This window comes from Argentina anserina, unplaced genomic scaffold, assembly GCF_933775445.1.
Source record: "Argentina anserina unplaced genomic scaffold, drPotAnse1.1, whole genome shotgun sequence".
NCBI classification, from domain to species: domain Eukaryota; kingdom Viridiplantae; phylum Streptophyta; class Magnoliopsida; order Rosales; family Rosaceae; genus Argentina; species Argentina anserina.
In genome coordinates this window covers 131,482-137,742 of record NW_026089480.1, presented here as the reverse complement: position 1 = coordinate 137,742, position 6,261 = coordinate 131,482, and positions in this window count along the sequence as shown.

The window sequence follows — 6,261 nt, the reverse complement described above, 5'->3', positions numbered from 1 at the left end:
GTATCTTTACTATTCCAACTGTGTATCTTTTCAATTCTCATATGAGTATCTTTCTGTAAGACGTTCTGATGCGAGTTTCTATTGAATTTGAGAGTTTTGCAAGTGTGGGAGTGTGTTTCTTTCAAACTGAGTATCTTTACATCGTTTGCGTATCTTTACTATTCCAACTGTGTATCTTTTCAATTCTCATTTGAATATCGTTGTGAACGGATTTCAGATGCGAGTTTCTATTGAATTTGAGAGTTTTGCAAGTGTCGGAGTGTGTTTCTTTCAAACTGAGTATCTTTACATCGTTTGCGTATCTTTACTATTATAATTGTGTATCTTTTCAATTCTCGTTTGAGTATCTTTCTGAACGGATTTCAGATGCGAGTTTCTATTGAATTTGAGAGTTTTGCAAGTGTTGGAGTGTGTTTCTTCCAAACTGAGTATCTTTACATCATTTGCGTATCTTTACTATTCCAATTGTCTATCTTTTCAATTCTCATTTGAATATCGTTGTGAACGGCTTTCTGATGCGAGTTTCTATTGAATTTCAGAGTTTTGCAAGTGTGGGAGTGTGTTTCTTTCAAACTGAGTATCTTTACATCGTTTGCGTATCTTTACTATTCCAATTGTCTATCTTTTCAATTCTCATTTGAATATCGTTGTGAACGGCTTTCTGATGCGAGTTTCTATTAAATTTGAGAGTAAGCAAGTGTGGGAGTGTGTTTCTTTCAAACTGAGTATCTTTACATCGTTTGCGTACCTTTACTATTACAATTGTGTATCTTTTCAATTCTCGTTTGAGTATCTTTCTGAACGGCTTTCTGATGCGAGTTTCTATTGATTTTGAGAGTTTTGCAAGTGTGGGAGTGTATTTCTTTCAAACTTACTATCTTTACATCGTTTGCGTATCTTTACTATTCCAATTGTGTATCTTTTCAATTCTCATTTGAGTATCTTTCTGTAAGACGTTCTGATGCGAGTTTCTATTGAATTTGAGAGTTTTGCAAGTGTCGGAGTGTGTTTCTTTCAAACTGAGTATCTTTACATCGTTTGCGTATGTTTACTATTACAATTGTGTTTCTTTTCAATTCTCGTTTCAGTATCTTTCTGAACGGCTTTCTGATGCGAGTTTCAATTGAATTTGAGAGTTTTGCAAGTGTGGGAGTGTGTTTCTTTCAAACTGAGTATCTTTACATCGTTTGCGTATGTTTACTATTCCAAATGTGTATCTTTTCAATTCTCATTTGAGTATCTTTCTGTAAGACGTTCTGATGCGAGTTTCTATTGAATTTGAGAGTTTTGCAAGTGTTGGAGTGTGTTTCTTCCAAACTGAGTATCTTTACATCGTTTGCGTATCTTTACTATTCCAATTGTCTATCTTTTCAATTCTCGTTTGAGTATCGTTCTGAACGGATTCCAGATGCGAGTTTCTATTGATTTTAGGAGTTTTGCAAGTGTCGGAGTGTGTTTCTTTCAACCTGAGTATCTTTACATCATTTTCGTATCTTTACTATTCCAATTGTGTATCTTTTCAATTCTCGTTTGAGTATCTTTCTGAACGGCTTTCTGATGCGAGTTTCTATTGATTTTGAGAGTTTTGCAAGTGTCGGAGTGTGTTTCTTTCAAACTGAGTATCTTTACATCGTTTGCGTATCTTTACTATTCCAATTGTGTATCTTTTCAATTCTCGTTTGAGTATCTTTCTGTAAGGTTTCTGATGCGAGTTTCTATTGAATTTGAGTTTTGCAAGTGTGGGAGTGTGTTTCTTTCAAACTGAGTATCTTTACATCGTTTGCGTATCTTTACTATTCCAATTGTGTATCTTTTCAATTCTCATTTGAGTATCTTTCTGTAAGACGTTCTGACGCGAGTTTCTATTGAATTTGAGAGTTTTGCAAGTGTGGGAGTGTGTTTCTTTCAAACTGAGTATCTTTACATCGTTTGCGTATCTTTACTATTCCAACTGTCTATCTTTTCAATTCTCATTTGAGTATCGTTCTGAACGGATTTCAGATGCGAGTTTCTATTGAATTTGAGAGTTTTGCAAGTGTCGGAGTGTGTTTCTTTCAAACTGAGTATCTTTACATCGTTTGCGTATGTTTACTATTACAATTGTGTTTCTTTTCAATTCTCGTTTCAGTATCTTTCTGAACGGCTTTCTGATGCGAGTTTCAATTGAATTTGAGAGTTTTGCAAGTGTGGGAGTGTGTTTCTTTCAAACTGAGTATCTTTACATCGTTTGCGTATGTTTACTATTCCAAATGTGTATCTTTTCAATTCTCATTTGAGTATCTTTCTGTAAGACGTTCTGATGCGAGTTTCTATTGAATTTGAGAGTTTTGCAAGTGTTGGAGTGTGTTTCTTCCAAACTGAGTATCTTTACATCGTTTGCGTATCTTTACTATTCCAATTGTCTATCTTTTCAATTCTCGTTTGAGTATCGTTCTGAACGGATTCCAGATGCGAGTTTCTATTGATTTTAGGAGTTTTGCAAGTGTCGGAGTGTGTTTCTTTCAAACTGAGTATCTTTACATCGTTTGCGTATCTTTACTATTCCAACTGTGTATCTTTTCAATTCTCATATGAGTATCTTTCTGTAAGACGTTCTGATGCGAGTTTCTATTGAATTTGAGAGTTTTGCAAGTGTGGGAGTGTGTTTCTTTCAAACTGAGTATCTTTACATCGTTTGCGTATCTTTACTATTCCAACTGTGTATCTTTTCAATTCTCATTTGAATATCGTTGTGAACGGATTTCAGATGCGAGTTTCTATTGAATTTGAGAGTTTTGCAAGTGTCGGAGTGTGTTTCTTTCAAACTGAGTATCTTTACATCGTTTGCGTATCTTTACTATTATAATTGTGTATCTTTTCAATTCTCGTTTGAGTATCTTTCTGAACGGATTTCAGATGCGAGTTTCTATTGAATTTGAGAGTTTTGCAAGTGTTGGAGTGTGTTTCTTCCAAACTGAGTATCTTTACATCATTTGCGTATCTTTACTATTCCAATTGTCTATCTTTTCAATTCTCATTTGAATATCGTTGTGAACGGCTTTCTGATGCGAGTTTCTATTGAATTTCAGAGTTTTGCAAGTGTGGGAGTGTGTTTCTTTCAAACTGAGTATCTTTACATCGTTTGCGTATCTTTACTATTCCAATTGTCTATCTTTTCAATTCTCATTTGAATATCGTTGTGAACGGCTTTCTGATGCGAGTTTCTATTAAATTTGAGAGTAAGCAAGTGTGGGAGTGTGTTTCTTTCAAACTGAGTATCTTTACATCGTTTGCGTACCTTTACTATTACAATTGTGTATCTTTTCAATTCTCGTTTGAGTATCTTTCTGAACGGCTTTCTGATGCGAGTTTCTATTGATTTTGAGAGTTTTGCAAGTGTGGGAGTGTATTTCTTTCAAACTTACTATCTTTACATCGTTTGCGTATCTTTACTATTCCAATTGTGTATCTTTTCAATTCTCATTTGAGTATCTTTCTGTAAGACGTTCTGATGCGAGTTTCTATTGAATTTGAGAGTTTTGCAAGTGTGGGAGTGTGTTTCTTTCAAACTGAGTATCTTTACATCGTTTGCGTATCTTTACTATTACAATTGTGTATCTTTTCAATTCTCGTTTGAGTATCTTTCTGAACGGATTTCAGATGCGAGTATCTATTGAATTTGAGAGTTTTGCAAGTGTCGGAGTGTGTTTCTTTCAACCTGAGTATCTTTACATCATTTTCGTATCTTTACTATTCCAATTGTGTATCTTTTCAATTCTCGTTTGAGTATCTTTCTGAACGGCTTTCTGATGCGAGTTTCTATTGATTTTGAGAGTTTTGCAAGTGTCGGAGTGTGTTTCTTTCAAACTGAGTATCTTTACATCGTTTGCGTATCTTTACTATTCCAATTGTGTATCTTTTCAATTCTCGTTTGAGTATCTTTCTGTAAGGTTTCTGATGCGAGTTTCTATTGAATTTGAGTTTTGCAAGTGTGGGAGTGTGTTTCTTTCAAACTGAGTATCTTTACATCGTTTGCGTATCTTTACTATTCCAATTGTGTATCTTTTCAATTCTCATTTGAGTATCTTTCTGTAAGACGTTCTGACGCGAGTTTCTATTGAATTTGAGAGTTTTGCAAGTGTGGGAGTGTGTTTCTTTCAAACTGAGTATCTTTACATCGTTTGCGTATCTTTACTATTCCAACTGTCTATCTTTTCAATTCTCATTTGAGTATCGTTCTGAACGGATTTCAGATGCGAGTTTCTATTGAATTTGAGAGTTTTGCAAGTGTGGGAGTGTGTTTCTTTCAAACTGAGTATCTTTACATCGTTTGCGTATGTTTACTATTACAATTGTGTTTCTTTTCAATTCTCGTTTCAGTATCTTTCTGAACGGCTTTCTGATGCGAGTTTCAATTGAATTTGAGAGTTTTGCAAGTGTGGGAGTGTGTTTCTTTCAAACTGAGTATCTTTACATCGTTTGCGTATGTTTACTATTCCAAATGTGTATCTTTTCAATTCTCATTTGAGTATCTTTCTGTAAGACGTTCTGATGCGAGTTTCTATTGAATTTGAGAGTTTTGCAAGTGTTGGAGTGTGTTTCTTCCAAACTGAGTATCTTTACATCGTTTGCGTATCTTTACTATTCCAATTGTCTATCTTTTCAATTCTCGTTTGAGTATCGTTCTGAACGGATTCCAGATGCGAGTTTCTATTGATTTTAGGAGTTTTGCAAGTGTCGGAGTGTGTTTCTTTCAAACTGAGTATCTTTACATCGTTTGCGTATCTTTACTATTCCAACTGTGTATCTTTTCAATTCTCATATGAGTATCTTTCTGTAAGACGTTCTGATGCGAGTTTCTATTGAATTTGAGAGTTTTGCAAGTGTGGGAGTGTGTTTCTTTCAAACTGAGTATCTTTACATCGTTTGCGTATCTTTACTATTCCAACTGTGTATCTTTTCAATTCACATATGAGTATCTTTCTGTAAGACGTTCTGATGCGAGTTTCTATTGAATTTGAGAGTTTTGCAAGTGTGGGAGTGTGTTTCTTTCAAACTGAGTATCTTTACATCGTTTGCGTATCTTTACTATTCCAACTGTGTATCTTTTCAATTCTCATATGAGTATCTTTCTGTAAGACGTTCTGATGCGAGTTTCTATTGAATTTGAGAGTTTTGCAAGTGTGGGAGTGTGTTTCTTTCAAACTGAGTATCTTTACATCGTTTGCGTATCTTTACTATTCCAACTGTGTATCTTTTCAATTCTCATATGAGTATCTTTCTGTAAGACGTTCAGATGCGAGTTTCTATTGAATTTGAGAGTTTTGCAAGTGTGGGAGTGTGTTTCTTTCAAACTGAGTATCTTTACATCGTTTGCGTATCTTTACTATTCCAACTGTGTATCTTTTCAATTCACATATGAGTATCTTTCTGTAAGACGTTCTGATGCGAGTTTCTATTGAATTTGAGAGTTTTGCAAGTGTGGGAGTGTGTTTCTTTCAAACTGAGTATCTTTACATCGTTTGCGTATCTTTACTATTCCAACTGTGTATCTTTTCAATTCACATATGAGTATCTTTCTGTAAGACGTTCTGATGCGAGTTTCTATTGAATTTGAGAGTTTTGCAAGTGTGGGAGTGTGTTTCTTTCAAACTGAGTATCTTTACATCGTTTGCGTATCTTTACTATTCCAACTGTGTATCTTTTCAATTCTCATATGAGTATCTTTCTGTAAGACGTTCTGATGCGAGTTTCTATTGAATTTGAGAGTTTTGCAAGTGTGGGAGTGTGTTTCTTTCAAACTGAGTATCTTTACATCGTTTGCGTATCTTTACTATTCCAATTGTGTATCTTTTCAATTCTCATTTGAATATCGTTGTGAACGGCTTTCTGATGCGAGTTTCTATTGAATTTGAGAGTTTTGCAAGTGTGGGAGTGTGTTTCTTTCAAACTGAGTATCTTTACATCGTTTGCGTATCTTTACTATTCCAACTGTGTATCTTTTCAATTCTCATATGAGTATCTTTCTGTAAGACGTTCAGATGCGAGTTTCTATTGAATTTGAGAGTTTTGCAAGTGTCGGAGTGTGTTTCTTTCAAACTGAGTATCTTTACATCGTTTGCGTATCTTTACTATTACAATTGTGTATCTTTTCAATTCTCGTTTGAGTATCTTTCTGAATGGATTTCAGATGCGAGTTTCTATTGAATTTGAGAGTTTTGCAAGTGTCGGAGTGTGTTTCTTTCAACCTGAGTATCTTTACATCGTTTTCGTATCTTTACT